We start from the raw sequence: 21,317 nt of genomic DNA on the forward strand, positions 1-21,317 counted from the left end.
CCCAGCCCCTGCGGCACTGGGGACCCAGCCCAGGCGCACCCCAGTGCCAACACGGGCCAGGTAAGATGCTCCCGGAGCCAAGGGAAAGACGTCAGCCCTGGCCATGGAACAGCATCTCCTTGAGCCCCGCGGCGAGGCCGTGGCTGGGAACAGAGCGGGGCTGTGTGCCTGCCCGTCCCTGCCTGCCCTCGCACACCCAGCCCCTCTGCCCGCCCCGGCAGCGCCAGCTGGAAAAAATAACATTTCCCCTCGCAGGAAACCCCAAACAGACACACACACACGGCCCTGTTGTGTGTCCCCAGCTCAGGAAGGGGGGGACACACACACACAACAAGCAAAGCTTTGTGCTTTGAAGCACCGCACGGCCCCTCTGGACCCCCACGCCAGGTCCTGAGCGCACGGACCCTGGGAGCTCGGTGCCAAACCTGACCCCAAAGGCACAGACCCCAGCGCCGAGCTCCAAATCCAAGGAGCTGCGGGGAGCTGCATGGGACCTGCAGCAAAGGGGCCACGCACAGAGGCTCCTGGGGGGACAGGAGCCCCCCAGCCCAGTGGCAAGTCCCCAGGACTGCTGGACATCACCGTGGGCGGCAGCGAGCCTGTCCCCTCGCTGAGCACATCCCCACGCACGGCACAGCCCCGTCCCCAGCTGGGGATGTTTAACAAGCTCCAGGCTCCGGCCGAAACTTCTTCCCCAACAAACTCCTTCCGATGCCTCAAATCCTCCCGACCCCGCGATTACGCAGCTCTGCCGAATCTGGGTCACTGCTGTGAGTCACGGACACCCGGAGAGTGACTCAACGCTATTAGAGGGGCCGGATCCTGCGGCTGATTTTGCCAGGAGAGAATCCAAAACGGTGAGGAGGGGAAGGATGGACAGACATCACCTCCACACCCCCCAACAGCCGCCAGCCAGACCCTCTCCATGCAGGAGAGGGGGTGAACACGCATTCTCCTCCCCGCAGCCTCAGAGGGGTAGAGGGGCCCTTCCCAGCCCATCCCCAAAGGCTTCACAGCCAGGACTGGAGCTTCCCGGTGAGGGTTTGGCAGGAACAGGCTCCGCACCCAGCTGCCAGCAAGGTGGGGGTGTCAGCCCCACACCCCAACCCCAGGGTGGTCCTGGCACCGGGTGAGAGGGATGGCACACAAGTCTGGTGCAGCCCAGCCCAGCTCCGGGCTGGATTTGGCCCTGTGGAGCACATCGAGTGCATCCTCCAGGTATTCCTGAAAGGCAACCACAGCCCTGGGTTGGCTCCCAAGCCAGTTGTGGTGGCTCCCAGGCCCACGGTGGCCGAGGAGGGGTGGGAAAGCAAAGCCACTGCTTGGGATGTCACTTCTGCAAAGGGCACCCGTGTGCGTACCCCTCACCATCCCGCCACCCTCCCCTCCCCGCATCCCCCAGCCAGGCAGGATGCTCAGCGCAACCCTCGCCCTGCAACCGCCCTCGCAGACAGACAGACAGACAAACAGCCGCTTTCCAGCCTCGCCGCGAGAATCTCAACAAGGCGGCATTTCCCAACCGAAAAAAAATACAGCGGGGAAAGAAAAACAGAAGACAGAAACCACAAGAAAAACCCCACTCAGCCTTTCCCATGGCGCTGACGCAATTAAGTCGCCAGCCCCGCGGGATGGAAAACACTTTGCCAGCTCCCCACCCCCCCCCCCGTGCCGAGCGGGACGAAGGCGCTGGTGGCCGCGATCCCCCTCCCCACGGCACGGCCCCGAGCCAGCGGGCACCGGCCGATTTACTGGGGTGTTGCCCAGACATCCTTTTTCCGAAGTATTAATTAGTCATTGCATTGCTCGCTTGAAACATAAATAGCTGTAGCACGACAGCGACGGCGAGTTTTCCTTGGAAAAATCTTTTTCCAAAGCTTTTCCTTCCCAGACACCCCGGTTTGTAAGTGGGGGATGGGAATAACTCGCAGCCTGGCGATCCCCCCCCAGCCATCCACGACTGAATTTCCCGGGCAGAGAAGCGAACTCTGGTCATTGCACTTATTTGATACACACTTGTGGCTCTCCCTGCCAGAGGGGCTTTTCCAGCCAAGGCGGTGACGCCGGGCCAGCGATTCCAGCGGGAAAACCAGCGCCGCTGCCCAGCCTGACGTGAAGCTTATGGGGAGAAGCCAAGCGAGCGAGACTCCACCACCGCCCCAGGTGAAGCGCTCGGGCAGCTCATCACCCCCTGCTCGCTGCACGGGCCTTGTTTCCACCCTCCACTGCACAGCTCGGCTCCCTTCTTTCCACCACGTCAGCGAGAAAAAAATGGAAAAAACGGGGAGATGAAGGCACCCATCACCTTCCTCCCCTTGCACCGCCTGCGTGCAGGCAGAGGCCGGGTGCTCAGCGCTTCCCGGTGCTCAGCCGGCGGGGAGGGCTCTCCCCACGGCAGAGCTCTGAATTAAACATACCCCCCTAATGAGTTGATTTTATTAGTTTGCGAATGCATTGAGAACTCATTATCAAAATAAACATCAATTCACTCCCCCGAGCGCAGGGGCTGCACACGCACAACGCCCCGGCAGCGCTGCAGCTGGGGCCGCACGCTGCTCCCACCCCGAGACGCGCCACTGGGTCCCCTCTGCACCCCCATTTCCAGTCCCCACCACAGGCTGGCCCCCGGGGGGGTGCAAGGGGGCAACCCCCCCACCTCGAGGTTTGCTTCTCCTTGTGCAGGGCTTCATTCTGGGCACCCAGTGTTGATGCTCGCTGGGGTGGGACAGTCCCCAGGAGCTCCTGCCACCCCAGCACGGGCCAGGCAACGTCCCCCAGGTCCCCCTCGGTGCTGCCGCGGGGCAGGAAGAAGCCCCCACCCTGCCCCAGGGTCTCCAGCCCCCTGCAAGACCCCCCGGGAGGCTGTGCAGCACCCAATGTTGGAGCATCAGGAGCTTTGGCAGACCCCGAGACCCCCCACCCAGAGCTGGCCAGGGCAGGAGGCACCACCCCAGCCCCGGGGAGCCAGGGCCGGCGCGTCGAGGCGTGAAGCGGGGGCACAGCGGGCGCACAGCGGGCGCATTGTCCGGCTCGGCAGGACGCGCTCCCTTTGGAAACAGCAGCTAATCCCATTTCATCCCCCTTCACGGCCATCAGCTGTTTTTCAGGCATTCAGGAGGCGGGTTGCTGAAACCAGAGCTATTGTGTCCACCTCGCCCCAGCCCCCTCCATCCATCCCTCCCTCCATTCCTCCAGCCCTGCGCTGGGCCAGGACCCAGCAGCATGTCCACAGCCCCTGCAGCTCCCTTCCGCCTCCCCACAAGCTCCCAGCCCGACCCCACACTCCAAGCCCAAGCGAAGAGGAAGAGGAGGAGGAGGAGGGGAAGCACTGATCATCCCACCATGCCGAGACTCAGTGACAGCCACCTGCACAGCCCAGTGCTCCATTGCTCCTCGCCGAGGAGACACAGGCTGCTGGAAGGGATGAAAAAGGAAATAAATGGCCCTCAATAACCCCAGTTGATGCCCAGCACCTGCCCTACATTCAGCCCAGTTTCCTCACCCAGCCACAGCTCACAGCAGTGAACTCAGATGTGCTGGGGGGGCTTGGCCATGCAGGATGGGGATGGAGGGGAACAAGCTCCTCCAACCAAACTGGGTGAGGCCGGGGGAGCACGTGGGTCCCCAGCCCCGCTCTCACCCCGGGGAAATGCCCTCTGGTTCGGGCGATTCACACACCCAGGAGCAGGTACACGTGCCCTGATCGATGATGGGGCTCTAAAAATAGTTTCCCTTCCTCAACTTGTTGAGAGCCACGAACTCAACCATGCTGCCGAGTGCCGGGGGGCTCCACCCCACCACCCAGGTGACCCACTGTGGCCCCAGGGGACAGCCAGAGTCTCCCCCCTGACATGCGTGTCCCCAGTTCCCAAGGGGCACAAGGGATACCCGTCTCTGGAAGCCAGGGGCAGCAGGACACTGCCAGGCACCCCAACCCCTGCCAGCTTCGCACGTGGACCCCAGAGCCCTGGAGAAACCCTCCCCAGGGACCAGTGATCCCCCAGAGGAACCCCCATCCCACTCCTCGCCCTGGCAGCACCCAGCCATCGCCGCTGCATGGAGCCAGGAGGGCTCAAGGTTACCGACGAGGACTCGCAGGTTGTCGTCTCACCCAGCAGTAGCGAAAAGCAATTAGCTACCACAGCTAAAATTAGCTCAGCGGTTTCTTTCCACTAATGGTCAAACTCATCAAGGTTTCCCTACGCCGGGGGCCTCGGCACCTCCGTGTGGGCAGGCAGGGATGGATCAGAGCCCACAGAGATGCTCACATCTGTCCACACACACAGAGAGTGGGACGTCAGCCGGCACCGCGCCGCAGTCCCCATCCCACCGTGCCCACCCTCTGCCCAGCGCCTCAGTGTCCCCCGCAAATGCCCAGGGGCAGAGGGAGAGCTCCCGGGGGCCCAGAGCTGTCACGCGCCGAGGTGGATGACGGGGACAACGACTACTGGCTGGGAGAAGAGAGAGGGTGGCTTCGGCATGGGGCGGGGGGCCCCGGCATTCCTGGAATTGCCACCGTGCCGTCCCCGCTGCCGGCCGGGATGCCCAGCTGTTGGCACGCGGCGGCAGCTGGTCCCAGTGCCCAGGGCCTTCCCCAGCTTGCGGGTGGCTGCTGGCCAGGAGGTGACACTGATCCACGCGGGGAGGTGACAACGGGGGGAAGCAGCCAGCAGCTGCCAGCCCCAGCATCCCCAGGGACAGCCCTGCCTGAGGCCGAGAGCCCCCCGCGCCCCAACGCTCCGTTCCTGGGGGGTCGAGGGTCGGGGAGCAACCACCCCGTCAGAGAGGGGAGACAAAGGGGGCTGGGGACCAGCTGCAGCCCGGGAATGTCCCCTGCCCTCGGCCCCGTTCCCAAGGATCAGGTTACCCAGTTCCCAGGCAACCCGAGCCCGGCATGGCTTTCCAGGCGCAGGCATGCCTGCACCCCGCAGGGCTGGGGGCGAGGGGAGGGGGCCGCCGAGGGGGCCGCTGCCTGCCCCGGGCGCAGGCAGGTGGTCGGCGTCAGGCAGAGGAGAAGGGTTGGAAGGTGAAGCATCGCTGGGAGCGGGGTGGGGGCTGCACCCCCAAAGCATCGCTGGGAGTGGGGGGACCCACCCTGACAGCCGGTCGCCAGCCCCACGGAGGGGGTGCCCAGGGCTGTGCCCATGCCGGCGGCGTTGCCAGCGTGCCCAGGGTGTCAGGGATGCCAAGCAAGGCAGGGAGCTGCTGCCAGCACATTCCTGCCTGCCGGCGGGGCGAGGGGTGGCGGGAACGCACCCTGAGTCGGGATCCACCTCCACGGATGGCTCCGGGGATGCAGAGAGTGGGAACCCCAAAACAGAGCAGCAGCCGTGGGGATGGGGGAGGTCCCTGGCATCATCCCCACATCTCCAGCCACTCGGAGTGACCCTGGTCCCGCATCCTCTCCAGCAGGAGCTCCCAGGACACCCCTTTGCTCCCAGCACCCACCACCCTGAGGCCTCCTGGCCCCACAGGGGTGCTGGATCCCCACGGATGCTTTGGAAGACCAAGGCCCAGTGCCACGGAGCACCGCAGCCACCGGGTCATCCTCACCAGCCCCGGCACAACCCTGGGCACGGCAGGGGCTGAGGTTGCCCTTCGTTAGCACGATCACATCACCACTGACAGCAGCATATTTATTACTGACCTGGCACTGACCGTTTTTCACCCAGCGACACGCGACTTGCTAATGAACTGGGGGAGGTAACGAGGGCTCGGAGGTGAGGGCACCCACCGCTCACACACCCCAGCTGGGATCCAGCACCCAAAGGGTTTTGCTCCCACACAGCTCTGCACCCCAGTCTGGGCAGGGCCTTATTCACCCCAGATAACAAACAGCCTGTGCTGCTGTCAAACACCAGTGCACCCCAAACAGTTTGTGTAGGGCCTACAGTAACGCGTGTTGTGGCTGGAGCTCGTCCTCAGGCAGGAACCAGCCGCATCGGGGATCAGCTCCAGGCACGGGCCGGGGACAAGGACACGGTTTGTAAAGACACAGGGTCACTCCTCATCACACCACCCTGCGAGCCAGCCTCCCTCCTCCCAGGTTTAATAATCAGCATTTTCCCAGGTTCACAAGCAACCTGCATCTGCCCGCCTCCCTCCTTCCCTCTCCTCCAACTCCTCATCTGCTCCCGCTGAGCCAAAACGCCGCCGCAGCCTAAACCCCATTGCTAAGGGACAAGTGGCATTGCCACTCCAGCCCCGGGGCAGCAGCCCCTCAGCTGGCCCCGGCTTGCTCGGCCCACCAACACATGCCCCACGGTGCCAGCAGCTCTGGCTCTGCCAGGCAGCGGGGACGGGTACAATCCTGCAACCACCCTCCTGTGGTCCCCCAGGGAGGGGTTCCCCGGTGGCATACCCCAGTGCTGCTGTGGCTTGGGTCCCCGACACCTCAAAGCTTTGGGGACCAGCCAAAGCACCAAGCACAGGGATGGGGCGCGGTGACACGGGCTGCCGGGGATGCCACCGTATCCCCCTCCCCTGACGGTTAGCATCATCAAAATTTCATCGTCGCGCCTGGTCACTAATGGCTTCCAAAGCAGCATCAAATTTTAATCTTCCCTTCCTCGCCCCTAAAAGCCACTTTCCTGCCTGAGCCGGAGCTTTGCACGAGGCCACCGGCTGACCGCGCTGACGGGGAAGGGGGAGCAGGAGCCACCCGCGCCCGGCCGCCCCTTCCCAAGTCCTGGCTCGAGCCCATCACCAGCACCTCGGCCCTGGGAAGGAGCTGGGGCTCGTCCCGCTCCCGCTCTGCCCCGTGGGGCTCCGGACATGCCCAGGCACCACACACGGGTGCCAGAAGGTGCCAGCACCCCCCCACCCCCTAATAAGCCTCTTTGGAGGAAGCCGCCCGCCTCAGGCCCCTGCCCCAAATCCCGTCTGGAACCTTAAGCCTCCCAAATCCCTCCTGGGACTGGCCGCAGCCTCCTCAATCTCATTAGAGGTGCTGTGCCAACACGGGGGGTCCCAGACAGCACCCCCAGACCCGAGTGGGTGGAAAACCGCATCCCTGGGGGTCACAAAACCTACAAAAAGTGGGGAGAAATGGGCAGGGACCCCCCAAACACCCACCCCAGCTCTTGGAGGGCCCTTTCTCGTCTTGCTAATCAGCCTTGCGACAGGCATGGGCTGGCAGCAGCGGGCTGCCCGTGGCCCCCCGACCATGGCACAGCCCCCCCCGGCCATGGCACCGGCATCGGCACAGGTCGCACTGCGACACAGCTCCCGCCCGGGCGGCGCTGACTGATTAGCCTTCCACCCAGCACCGCATTCGGCTCCGGGTAATTAGCGTGAGGCTCCTAATCAATAAGTTATTTTTTGCCGTGGATAATTAATAATTACACAGCACAGACGGGCCGTAATTAAACTTCCATCCCCTCTCTCCCCAGCAGCGCAGGGCCTTTGTTTTACCAACGGCAGGTATTAAAGCGTTTCATCCTGCACCCGGGGAGCCCCCACACCCCGGCCGGGGAGGTCTCGCGCCGTCCCCTCCTCCTTCCCTTCCCTATTGATCCCATTTTCTTCAGTTGCCCGAATCAATAGCACCGGCACAAAGCGCCGCCGGCCTCCGCGCCCGCCGCCGGCCCTGCGGGGATGCCCACGCGGGGTTGAGCCGGAGGCCGAAGCCGGGCATCCCACCCGCACCGGGGAAGCTCCTTCACCGGCTCCAACAACACCCGGTTGGCCCCAATGAGCCGCAGCGGCGAGCGTCGGCGGCCACCGCATGCTGGGCACCGCACGCCGGGGGAGGTGACCCTGCCAGCGTGTCCCTGGCTGCGGACACGGTCACACGCCAGGCTTTGGCGATGCTCCCCCCACTGCGACTCCATCGCAGGCAGCCACGCTCACCCGTGGCTACCAGCCACCGGCACCCAGCAATGTCACGCCGCCCGCGAGGACGTGACACGCGCCACAGCCAGCCCAAGCCGCAACGCTTGGCTCCCGCACCCGGAGAGGGGAGCGAAGCCCCTTCCCTGCCCCTCGAGGGGGCCGAAGCGCTGACAGCCCCACATCTCCCCCACTCCACGGCGAGACCCCGCAGCCCCCCGGACAAACGGAAGGAGATTCGGTCACACCAGGAGCCCGTCCCACGGGCGGGGAACAAACGGAGCGTTGGGGACCCGCCGGCTGGAGATGCCAGCCAGGAGAAGAGAAACTCGGCAAGGGAGTGAATCAATCAAAGAGACCTTCACAGCTCCCCACACAGGGCCTGCCCGGATAATATACTGCCGCTTTAGATGTTATGTTCTGAACTTAATTACTGAGAAATTATAGCAGTGCTGGGGGAGGCTCAGGGGGAAGCGGGAGGACGGGAGCGCACGGGGATTTCTGGCTCCACTTGCTGCCACAAACAAGGGCAAGAAATGTCGCGGGCGAGAACCCCCAGCGCTACGCCCCACTGTGCCCCCCCCTCCTTTTTATTTTCCAGCCTGGATCCGCTTGGTCTAAGCGGCGGGGATGGAGGCGGCCGTGCTGCAGCCCTGCCAGCCGGGAGGGGACGGGACCCCAGGGCCTCCCCCGGCATCTCTGCACCCCAAAGGGCCACAAACTATTTCTACATCCCTGTCGGGTAGCGGAACAGCTAAAACCCGAGTGTGCTGTGGCAGAGCCCCGGGGGCGAGGAGCAGAGGAAGGGCTCGCCCTGCCTCACCCCAAGAGCCGGCTGGGTGCGCAGGGAGCCCCGGGCACCCACGGGGGCTCAGGGTGCAGCCCCCTCCCAGCCCCAGCCCCCTGCCCAGTCAGCTGGAGGGCGATGAGACCAACAGCAGGGTGAGAGCGGGTCCCCGGGAGCTCCCCAAACTTGCGCCCCAGGTCTTGTGGTGCAATGGGGGTCCCCCGGGAGGGGGTGAAATGGGGGCCTTCACCCCCCCGCCATCCCCGGGGGATGCTCAACCTCCCGGGAGCGGTCCAGGGCAGACTCTACCCCATGCTCAGAGCAACATTTCCACACCCCCCCCATCCCATCCTGGGGGCAGTTATGGGGCAGGGGGAAGGAGGAGGCAGAGCAGAGCCGTGCTGCTCGCCCCCGCCGAGCCCCCCCGGGCACCGCGCTGTGCTCAGCACCGGCGGGCGCCAGCTCCGGGGAGCGGGGGCTCCTCAAACGCCACCGATGCTGTGCCCCCCCCCCCTTCAGCAGAACCTCCGGGGCCGTCTCGGTCCCCACCCCCCCCCCGGCTGGCACAAAGCTTCCCCGGTCCGGGAGAGTGGGGGATCGGTTGAGGGGAGCTGCGCCGGGACCCCCCCAAACCCTCCACGGTCCATCCCCAGCATCCAAATCGGAGCTGGAGGGTGCCCCCCATCCCCCTTTGCACCCCCTTACCTTGGGCGCCGGCTCCCGGGGGGCCGGGCAGGGCGAGCACCACGAAGCACAGCAGCCCCCAGCTCCCGAGCCGGGCCATGGCTCCGCCGAGCTGGGGGGGGGGCAACTTCCCCGACTTTATAATCCGGGTGGCTGCGGCGACTGTCCCCGCTGCTGGCTGGAAACCGGGGTGTCCTCGGGGCCCCCCGCAGCAGCGCTGCTCAGGGCGAAGACGATTGGGGGGGGGGGGAAGGCGAAGACGATGGGGTGAAAAGCTCCTGGTGGGGCGTTTTGGGGGGGGGGGGGGATCCGCAGGCAGCTCCCCACCATGTGCAACTTCCCGGGGGACGTGCGGAGCCGGGACCCCCAAATCCAGAGCGGGGCCGGCAGCCGAGCCCCTCCCCAGGGAAGGGGACGGGAAGCGCAGGGCTGCCCCCCCCCGGGCACCAAGGAGGGGAGGGGGGGGGGGGGGGGGGGGCCGTGCCCCCGCCGCCTCCCGGAGCCGAGCGCACCGCAGCCGCTGAAAAGTTTGGGGTCCGGGGGCGGGGGGGGGTGGCCCCTCCCCAGCGCTCAGCTCCTGCCTGGGGACATCCCCGCCCCGGTGGCTCCTGGAGACGGGGGGGGGGGGGGGCTTCTCCCCCCCCCGTGAGGAAGCGGGGAAAGTGCGGCGGCGGTGCGGGGTCCCGCTCGGAGCCAGCGGCGGCGGGGAGGGGGGGGGGGGGCAGGCGGTGCCGCGCACGTCCCCTCTCGGAGCTCCGACCGGCTGCCGGCTCCTCCTGCGCGGCTCGGCGGAGCCGGGGAGGGAGGGGGGGCGGACGGACGCCGAGGGGGGGGGCCAGCCCGAACGGGGAGGCGGGGAGACAACGCGGCTCCGAGCGCTACCCAGCGGCCGCGACCGGGTGCGCACGGAGCGGCGGGGAGGGAGGGAGAGGAGAGGGCGCATCCCCCCCCCACCGCCCCCAGTTCGTGCGGAGCGGGGAGGGGGTGTCTGTGTCGTCGTCTCCCCCCCCCCGCTGTCCCCGGCTGTGGAAGCAGCAGCTCCCCCCCCGCAGTTTTCGCCTCTCCCCAGAGCCCCCCCCCCCCAAACCCCGCGCCGCCCCCACAGCGCTCAAAGCATCAACCCCCAGTCCCTTGGAAGGGGACACAAAGGGGACACAGCGTGCCCCCCCCGCTCCCAGAGGTAGCTCAAAAGCACAACTCATCGCCGCGGGATCCTCAAAGCAAACATTTTGAGGCTTTTTCTTCAAAAAAAAAAAAAAATCAAAGCTCTCACCCCCGAGATGAGGCAGCAGCACCTCTTCAGGGCTGATCCTGCCGCTCTGCCAGCCCCGCTCCCCCCGTCAGGATCAGGCCTCGAAGGTGCAGCCCTCAGAGATGTCTGGGCTTCCCGCCGCGCCTGGCCTGGGCTGGGGGCGAGCGGCTGGGCCATGGCTCCGCCGCGTGTTAACGCCCGAGGACCCACCGCACCGTCTGTGCGGAAGGAACCGGCCACCCCTGGCGCTGCACCAGCGTCCTGAGCCCCGGCCGTACCTCTGAGCCCGGAGACCTGCAGGGATCAGGGGGAAGTGGAAGCGTGAGCGGATCAGCCCAAAGCCAGGCCTAGCACGGCCGGGTCAGCTCAGGGCAGGGACGGAGGGAGCGCATCGACACAACCGCGTGCGTTCGTGCCCGGGCACCTGTGTGTGCGTGTTTCCACTTCGTTATACACACGCAGGCCTCGGGGTGGGGGGGACACGCACACAACGCCGGTGCGCACGTTGCAGGTTTGGAGAGCTCCTGCCAAATTTCCCATCGACCTCTTGAAGAGAGACTGAACAATAACCCAGCACTTGCCCACCCCGGCATTAATCAGCTCCGTGGCTGGCATTCTCAACCGAGGGATGACTGGGATCGATGTGCTGTGGGAGGCTGCAATCCTGGCTCGCCCCTCGAGGAGGTGGTTCCCAGTACAGGCTGGAACAAGCAGAGAGGGATTGAAGCTGCCCTGGCAGGGGGGAGCTCAGCCCGCTGCCGTGGGCTCGGACCCTGCTCTGCTGCAGCGGGGAGCAGCCACAATAATACTCAGCACGCTCCCCAGCCCCTGCAGGATCAGGGCTTTGTTCCATAAAGAACAGGAATTCCTGTCTCCAGGGCCATAAATTCAGCGCCTGCTCCTGGTGCCTGCACTGATTTACGGTTATTACAATTAATCTTGCCGAGGTGTGAGCCGTTTATTACCCACTTGCACAGGTACCTGGTTCCCCCACAGTCACCCGGGCAGACTGGTTGGTTTTTGATCGCGCAGCAACGCTCCCACCAGAGCCCGTCCTCCCCCCCAGCCCTGCCCGCTCCGTGCCAGCTCTCCCCTGCCCAGATCCAGCCAAGCAGGAGCAAGTTCCAGCACGCGGCACCACAGCTGCCTCCGGGAGTGGGTTGGAAAAGCCACGAGCCGCCCTGTACAACGCTGACACATCCCGGGGATTGGAGAGGGCAGCGGGCTCTGGTGACACCCACATTGTCACCTGTGACACTGAGGACACGCCGGGCGATGCCCAGGTGGCCCCCAGGTGCTGCTGGGTCACCCCTGCCCCACATAGGGCAGCCCCACCTCTCCATCTCCCTTGAGTTTTGGCCCAATCCTCCAGCAACATCCCACGGCTGACGGAGAATCCCAACCCTAAGCTACGATTAGGGGCAGCATCACTCATAATTACACCAGGAATCCCGACGGCGCGCGCACACGGAGCGGCTGCGAGCCGCGCTGCGTGACTCTCGCCTCTCCAAGACTCTTCTGGAAGGGATGAAGACTCACGAGGTCTCCGACTGCTCATCAGGGTTGGGGTTTTGGAGCTCCTCTCTAGAAATCCCGGACCTCCCAGAGCAGGGGTGGGGGGGGTCTCCAGCCCCCAACAGCAGCAGCACATTCACCAGCTGCTGCTGGAGACCTCGGCTAATGAGGGGTTCGCCTTGCGCAGCCGCCGCGCCGGCCCCGCGGGCAGCAGAAAGCCGCCTCGGGCCTATTTGTAGATTTGAAAGCTGTTATTTTGCCTCCTGCTTGAAGAGGGCGCATCAAAGTCAAACCCAAAATACGTTGCTGGGCTTGAATTAAAAACCCTTGTCTGAAACCAAGGCAAGTTCCAAAAAAAGATCAAGGTTTTATTTGAAATGTAAAAGTCTTTGCTGGGATGTCAGGCGCTTTGGGGACCGTCAGCATTATCCAAAAGCTGCAGGACAACAGCCAAGAGCTTCCTTTAGCTGTCCTCAGCATCCCTTGTCTTCTTGGGAGAGGCACCGGCTCACTCTCAGCAGCTCCCTGAGCACAGGAGCAGCATCCCACGGGGAGCACCGTGCCCCCTCCGAGCTCCCTGCTCCAGGAAGGGGCTGGGAAACGCGAGGAGAGGTGAGGTCAGAAGCGCTGCCTGGGAGTGAGAGACTCCGGGAGCTCGGTCCTTCTCCACTATCAAAGGGGAGAGGAGGTAGATGTAACCACAGGTTGTCAGCGCCGGTGTGAGGATAAGAAATTGGATAACGGAGGCTCTGCAGCCTCGCAGACGGAGGTATAACAAGCTCCCATGGGCAGAAGCTGAAGCACCTTATTGCTAGTCTGGATAAGTCTGGCACGTTTGTAATGGTGAGGATAATTGACTGGCTGCAGCAAGGCCCCCCAATACTTTTTTTGTAATTAAAATTGGAAGGGGCATTTTAATTTCTTCAGAAGCATCTGCTCTCCTGGAAGACTTAATTCAGGGTAGTGCTGGAGGCCACAAGCAGCCTTTGCGATCTCTTAACTCCTCTTTTTAAACCTGGGTTTAGGACAGGTCCCCTCTCCCCCCACCCCGAGAGCACCTGCAGCACAGGGTGAGACACAGCCCTCGCACACCCCTGGGGACCCTCCCCACCCCCAGGCAGGGCCACACACAGGCAGACGCTTTGTTTTCGGCAGGGTTGAGGCTCCCTCCCCTTGAAGGGCATCGAACAGCGCTCCACGCTGCCCTCGGATGCTGTGCGAGGAGCCTCCAAACCAGCTTGGAACAGAAACATCTTAAATATTTGATGCCTAAAAAAAAAAAAAAAAAAAAATACCGAGAGAAGGAACAGCAACAGGAGCAAGCCCTCTCCTTCCTTACAGCGCTGCTCTTCTTCCCAGCCCAGAGCTCTCCCCCAGCATTTGCTCCTTGGGGTATCTTGGCCTAATTAAAATCTTCCTTCAAGCCCAGAGCGAGACCACGCTCGGTGCTGGGGCTGCAGAGCTGGAGGGGCTCCGAGCTGGCAGAGGAACAGCATCTCCCCAGCTGTGGTTATGGGAGGCCCATTTCTGAGCAGGATCGGGCTCTCTCCCTGGAGAGCAGCAGTTTGGGAACAAGCCAAGAAGGGCCAGAGACTTCCCAGGGAGACTTGCCCGTAGCTGCCACGACTCCGTTCCACCTCTGCACCCACCAGTCCCCATCAGATGGGTCCAAGTACTTAACGAGCTGCTGGAGCAGAGCAGGGGGACCCGAGCAGCCCCGACTCTCCCCAGACCCCCTCACTGGGGCCCACGGTGCCACCAGCAACACCGTGAGCATCACCCCACAAGCAACACTCGCCGAGCCCGAGGGGTTTCCCCCCAGCCCTGCCCAGTGCTCCCACCTCCCTGGGGTGGGACATGGGGAACGGGGGCTCTCAGCCCCGTCTCCACCAAGCCCAACCGCCCCTCATTCCCCCTCGAAACACAAAGGTTTGGCACATGCAGCACCACCAGGCTGGGGACTCCCAAACCCGCTGCCGTGTGGAGACAGTGCTGGCGTTAAAGCTCTTTTCTCCTGCTCTAAACCACCTCTAATTGAGCACCCCGAGACAGGCTGCACACCTTCCCCTCCGCTGGCGAGCAGAGAGGAGGCATTAATCCCAGCAGTCGGCCTCCGCCGGGGAAGCTGAACAGGAGCCTTTGCTCCAGCACGAAGCTTTTATCAGCCTTCCCGCAGCGCGGCCGCTCTGCGGAGGAGCTCAGGGCAGCGCAGCGAGAGCTGCTCGCACCGGTGGTGGCTGGGGGGGGCCTCTCCCCCAGGCAAAAAGCAGGACGTTGGGGGTCCCAGCTGAATGGGACCAAAAACTCCCGCATGCTGCTCCAGGAGAGGTGGGGAAACACCATTCCTGCTGCTGCAGACCCACGGCCCTTCCTCAGCTGGGGGCTCGCACTGATAAATCCTCCTCCAGAGCATCTTCGAGGCCACAGGTACCGGGGAGCAGAAGCATTTCTGGAAGTAAAACAACCCAAAGCCACAACCACAGGACTGGGAGCCTCACAGCTCTTGGACATACCAAATGCTCCTCCCACCACCCTGCAAAGCTGAGTTTTGTCTTTTCTGTCAGCTGGAAAGAGCCGAGAGGAGCCCCCGGGATGGGCCGCAGGGAAAGCTGGCTGCGCTGTGTGCTGGCGGGGTAAAGGTGTGACTGCCGGCTTCATGGCAGCGAGCTCGGTGCTGGCCCCACACCCCAAGACCACCAGCACAGAAACACCAGCTCAGCAGGACCAGCCCCCTGCCAACAGCCCAGACCTCAAGGCTGATTTTTAAATCAGGAGATTAAAAATTTAAACTAAAGCTCTGGCTCACTTTAACATGATTTCTTAACATTTAAAGGCCACCTTCCTGAGCATTTCTGGAGAACAGCAGCTGGGGACCAGCCAGGTTTGCTAGGGGCCAGATCCAAGACTCTCACTTAATCACACGCTTCCAGGAGTTGAGGTTTTAAAGGCACTCACTGCTGAGCCCCACATGCCAGCCAGGGCCAGGCTGGGGTGCCAGGACCCCCCCCCCCAGCTCCACTCCCCTCAGCCAGAGCATTTGCAATAAGCACATTTCTGATCTCAAGCTCCCCACATGCCTCAGTATTTGCTGCTCAGAAAAGGATTTTTTTTTTTTTTCTGGGCGCTCCAGACCCAAAAGCAAAGGATGTGGGCAGAGAGCAGCTCAGTTTCTGGGATCACATCTCCCATCTGCTCATGCTCTCCCCAACATGCCTTTGCACCCACCGCACTGAAACACTCACAAGCACACGTGTACCTGCCACGGCCCTGCTCACACCCCGCAGCCCAGGGTGCCTCTGAGCAGAACCTCACAAGAGCAGCAGATCCTAAAGTCCATCTTACCGGTCCCCAACAGGCATCACTTGTGGCTCATCCCTGTTGGAAAGGGCCAGCTCCCTCCTGCTCCTTCCCAGCTGGCTCCAGCAACCCCCTACCCCAGCACAGGGCTGGGCAGCACCAACATTTCGAGGCAACAACACAAAAAAACCCCAACCCTCACCCCAGCTGTGCCAGATCGGGCTCATTTAACACTTCTGCATTAAGCCAGCGGATTTAATCCACCTGCAGGTTAAACCCCTCCAGGTGTGTGCAGGGGGGGGATGCTAGCCCTGCCTGCAGGATCAGGCCCCTGCCTGGGACAAGGGTAGGGAAGGCACAGAGACACCCCTAAAGTGTCCAGCTGCTCCCCAGGGCCCTCAGGAAGGTGGCAGGAGGCTGAACCCCCCCTCCACATCCTTGCCCCCCGCATCCATATCCGCTCAGCCCCGGCCTCGGTGCTCCAGCCTGGCACGTCGCAGGGGGTCTCCATCCCCCAGTTTCCCAGCACAGGGCGCTTCAGGTGCTGCACTGATTTCCAGCACTACAGGGTGAGGTGATAAATAACGGTTAATAATAGGAGAAATAATAAATATTTACAGATTTGGATAATGAATAACACCGAGCACAGGCTGCGCGGGCGATCGCCGGTGCCTGGCAGAGGCGGCTGCCGAACCAGCAAAGGGGAGTGGGCGCAAGCGGGGACCTGGGGAGGGGGATACACAGCTCCCAGAGCCTGTGCCCCCCAAACAACAACCATCTGCTCCCCCACTTGTGTTCCTGCCAAGCCCCAGGGGCACTTTAGGGAGATGTAATTACCAGTTCCTCAATCAATCCTGTTAGCAGCAGCAAAACCTGGAAGTGAATTATTCCACGCTCATGGGCAAAAAATCGGGTTGGGATTGGGACTGCGGGGGAACCCCTGCCCACCCCCATCCCCACGCCGAGCCCATCGGACCTGTGGGGTTTGCTGTGCTGCTCCCAGGGCTGGAGGGATGGGGGGGTCACGGCACCCCGAGCATCACCCCGCGTTACCCGGGGGGTTGCCGGGGGCCAGGGAGCGCGCAGATGCTCGGGAAATGGATTCCGGCTGGTTCCTGCCGAGTAATTACACCTAACGAGGGGCGGCCGATGGGATTTGCTGTGAATTGTCACCCTGTGCAGGGGCGCCCGGGGTGCACCAGAGCTGCCGAGTCACTAGCGAAGGGAGCGGAGGCCGTTCGGCGGGGCGGGGGGGTCATGTCTGTGCTGCGCAGCTGCACCACCGACACGCTCCTTCCCGCACCCAACGGCCTCACGGGGCCCAGCCGGAGAGACCCAACCTCTGGGCCCAGCTCCCGGCCCAAGCTCGCACGCAAAGCTTGGCTTGGGGGCACCCCCCCAGCACGCCCCGTGCCTCAGTTTCCCCACGTGCCTGGGGGAGCTCAGCCGGGTGAGGTCTGGCGCGGTGACGCCGGCTGCCGCCACGCGCCGTGGGTGAGGCGGGGACCGACGCGGGGTCACGTGGAGCCTTCGCGAATGGTTTGTGCCGCCGCCGCGCCGGCCGGGAGCGAGGCGGGCAGAGCTCCGTCTTCCTGCCTGCCAGATAAAACGGCTACATTTCAGATAATTCCAGATAGTAAATTTTTTGAGTCCCTATAAGCTAAAATCAATATTGGCACAACTGTGCGTCATTAAAAACTAAATGAACATGACAAAGCCAAACTGCTGCCTATTAAACAAATGAGTTTTCTATCCACACAGGCACAGCGGGTTATTAAATTCTTTATTACAGGAGCAGTGCTTTTTATAAAAAGGGGGTGGGAACACGTCGCCCTGCGAGGTGCGCTGCCGTGATGGAGCCGGCGTGTGCCTGCCCTTCCTGTGACACTGGGAACGCGCTGTACTGGGAGCAGAGCGATGTACTGGGCAGCCCTCGGCTTCCCGAGCTCAATGCACGGAGCCGCCCAGCCCTGCGCCCCCTCCTCCACTGGGTTTTGCTGAAACAAGGGAGAAACAGCAGGAGAAGAGGCCTCTGCGCCTTCGGCCCCGGGAGAAAGGTCTGGGGGGAGCCCCTGGGAATGCGGTGTGTGCCCAGGGCTGGGCTGGGTGCGGGGCTGGGCAACGCCAGCGGGATGGATGGAAACGCTGCAGTGATGTTACAGCGATGCAGCGGTAACGCAACTGTAACACAACAGTAACACAACGGCAGTGCAATGGTAACACAACAGCAACGCAACGGCAACACAATGGCAACACAACAGCAACGCAATGTCAACACAAGGGCAACACAATGGCAATGCAATGGCAACACAATGGCAACACAACAGCAACGCAACGTCAACACAAGGGCAACACAACAGCAATGCAACGTCAACACAAGGGCAACACAATGGCAATACAACGGCAACACAATGGCAACACAACAGCAACGCAATGTCAACACAAGGGCAACACAACAGCAATGCAACGTCAACACAATGGCAATGCAACGGCAACACAATGGCAACACAACAGCAATGCAACGGCAATGAAACAGCTATGCCATGGCAATGCAACAGCAACACAAGGGCAACACAATGGCAATGCAATGGCAACACAATGATAATACAATGACAACACGACAACAACTCGATGATAATACAACAGCAACACAACAGCAATGCAACGTCAACACAAGGGCAACACAATGGCAATGCAATGGCAACACAATGATAATACAATGACAACAACTCGATGATAATGCAACAGCAACACAACGGCAATGCAATGTCAATTCACCAGCTGCGCTCCCGTGCAGGGCAGTGGGTAACCTCCTTCCCTTGCTCCTGAAAGCCGGCAGCGTGGTGGGAAGGCTGCACCATGCCTTTTCAGCCCAAATCTTGGAAGTCCTGGGCGTGCCCTCCATCCTCTGCAGGGACTGGGAGGACCAGACTCTGCCGGTCACCCTCATCTGCCACCGTCACTCCCTGGTGTCACAGGTACCACCATGTTGGACACAGCAACCCGCTGTCTGTCGCCGTCTAATAATTTCAATGTCCTGATTGTGTCCAAGTTCTCACTGCACACCCTGGGGTATAAATATTAATCGGTGCTGGATGAGTGCTGGGGAGGAGAGGGCTGGGAGGGGAGCGGAGCGGGAGGAAGGAGCCAGGGCTGCTCATCTGCAGCCTCTCCCCCCCGCCTCCTGCCCTCACCGAAGCCAGCAACCGGCTGGGGGCCAAGCTGGGAAGTGCTGGGAAAAAAGTCAGTGTGCTCAGCCACGGAGAGGAGAGCGCTGCTGGGCAGCTGCTGCCTGAGCCACTCCGACAAATTCCAGCAGCTCCGGGGATGCCGGGGAAGGTCTTCCCATCCCCTTCCTCCAGGACACGCACGGGGCCAGCATGGCGCAATGGGTGCTGGCCCAGCACCCACTGAACGAGTCCCACGGGCTGTGCCGAGCTCTTGTACCTGTCTGCACCTGATTTGCACCAGCATCGCACTAGTCCTGGTGACACACGGTGACCCGCACCAGTCCCTGGCTGTGCCCTCCCCAGGGAAAAAGACTGCTCCTGCCTGCTGCACACCCCGGGCCGACGGCCACGTCCTGCCCTTGGCGGGGCCAACAGCCCCCCAGGACTTTCCAGCGCAGCAGCATCCTCAGCACTCGGCATGGGGAGCTGTGCCGCGTGGCACTGGTGCAGGATGCAGCCCAGTGTCGAGATGGTTTGTCCCCTTGGGGACAGCATGAAGCAGCCAGTGAATGGACCGGTGGCACCGAGGGTTTGTCACTTGGAGACAGAGCGTGAAGTTCCCCTCTGCAAGGAGAAAAAAGTGACTCGGACGGGAAAACCGTGGCGAGAGGCCGAGGGCAGGATGCGGCCTGACTGATGAGGGAAGTCACGGTGGCACAGGTGCCAACCTGGAGTGGCTCTGGCAGGGAGCTGGAAAGAATCGGCATATCCAGGAATGCCGGATAAATCCCGCTGCAGGCGGAGGAGTCGATCTATTGAACAGAGGCAGAGCCGGCCGGGAGGGGTGAGAGCTGCTGCGGGAAGTTTTATGGGGCCTGAATCAATCAGTGGGAATCCCATAAAAGTCGGTGGGTATAAATGGGCTCCTCGGATAGGTTTTGACATCCAATTGTCTTTTCCATTTCAGTTGTCATAAAGCTACGCGCACCCATATATACAGCGAGAGCGAGTACACACACGCAGAAATACTGATGCGCAGCCACGTGTACGGCAAAGCTCGACCCACGTGCACGCAGGCACCGAGGGGCTCTGGACACACACGTGTTGCACACAGAAAAAAAAAATAAAAGACCCCTCCAGCACTCAAGTGTCGCTGCAGTGTCCCAACCGTGTCCTGAGCAGCACGATCCAGTGGTCAGAGCAAGAGCGAGCCTGCGAGGAAACCCCCTCCTCCCAGCCAGCTCTCTGCGGAGACATCCCAGCTACAGGATTAGGCACAAACTTAGATGAGCAAGCAGGTTGTACATCATCTCGGCGTAAATCATTTGCCGGGCTCGGGGACATGAGCGTCAGGGCCCGGGGGTGGGGGGTGACTTGTGTGTTTTAATAGAACGATGGGAAATTCGCACCGCTGAAGGAGAGTGGAAAAATGCAAACCCAGAGCGGTGGGGGAAAACGGTGCCCCAGCCATGGCACGGGGGCCACATGGGGCTCCCAGCCTGCCCGCAGATTTAATATTGCTTTTATTTTGTTTTTTTTTTCTGCTGGTGACTGTCCCTGAAAGCGCCACAGCCTCTCCATCACACTGTCATGCGTCACCCTTGGCCGTGGCCAAGGACCCATTTGGAGGATGAGGAGCAGCATCAGTAGCTTCAGGCACGGGGGAGAGGGGAAAGGAGCTGGAGGGGGATCACTGCCGGGACCGTGGGGGGAGAATGACTCTGCTGCATCGCATCGCAGAATCGCTTCTGGATAAACAATTACGGCTGATTTCCCTCTGCCCATCTGGCGCGCGGGAAGAGGTGTGCAGGAATGAAACAGCCAGCTCCAGAGCCTCTTCTTCCTCCTCCTTCCCCGTCTTGGGCTGCAGCCTGTTTGTAAATGAGAACTAAAGAAGATGGAAGGGCTGGGGGGAAGAGGAGGGACTGCGTGGTGCAGCGCAGTGCAGCTGCGAGGCGTCACAGCGTGGGACAGGAGGGGACCAGGAACCACAGGGTCCCCAGCACATCTCAGTTGCAGCCATTGTCCCCATTGTGGTCCACCCAGAGCCCCAGCATCCCTGGGGTCCCTCACCAGAGCCCCAGCATCCCTGGGGTCCCTCACCAGAGCCCCAGCATCCCTGGGGTCCCTCACCAGAGCCCCAGCATCCCTGGGGTCCCACACCAGAGCCCCAGCATCCCTGGGGTCCCTCACCAGAGCCCCAGCATCCCTGGGATCCCACACAGGAGCCCCAGCATCCCTGGGATCCCTCACCAGAGGCCCAACATCCCTGGGGTCCCTTGCCAGCTGGCATGAGTGCTCCCCAGACAGTAACTCACAGCCAAGCCGCTGCCTTCCTTCAAAAACCATCTCATCTGAGCACACGGCCGTGGCGAGGGGGATTTATCACTTCCCTGGGTGCCAGATCCCCTCTGCGGATAAAGCAGTTTGTGCAAACAGACGCCAGCCTGTGTCTCCTTCTTATTTCTCTCTCCTGACTCGTAGCTCATCATTGGTTACGGCGGTGACCAGTCACCTAAATCACCTGGCTTCGCTCTCGCTCCCCGCTCTGGTTGATGCTGAGATTTTTCTTCTCTCCAAACTCACTGGCAGGGACCCCAGGGAGGGGGAAGTTGGGATCGAGGGGCTCTGTGGTGGCACCTAATCCATGGGGCACTTTGGACCTGCAAAGGGATCGCCAGAAACCCACACCCTGGCACTAATCCTGCTTGTTCAGAGCGGGCACCACGCTCGCTCTCATCGGCATCCAAAAACCTGGTGGTTCCCGCTCAACATGGCGCGACAG

This window comes from Strix aluco, chromosome 21, assembly GCF_031877795.1.
Source record: "Strix aluco isolate bStrAlu1 chromosome 21, bStrAlu1.hap1, whole genome shotgun sequence".
NCBI lineage: Eukaryota > Metazoa > Chordata > Aves > Strigiformes > Strigidae > Strix > Strix aluco.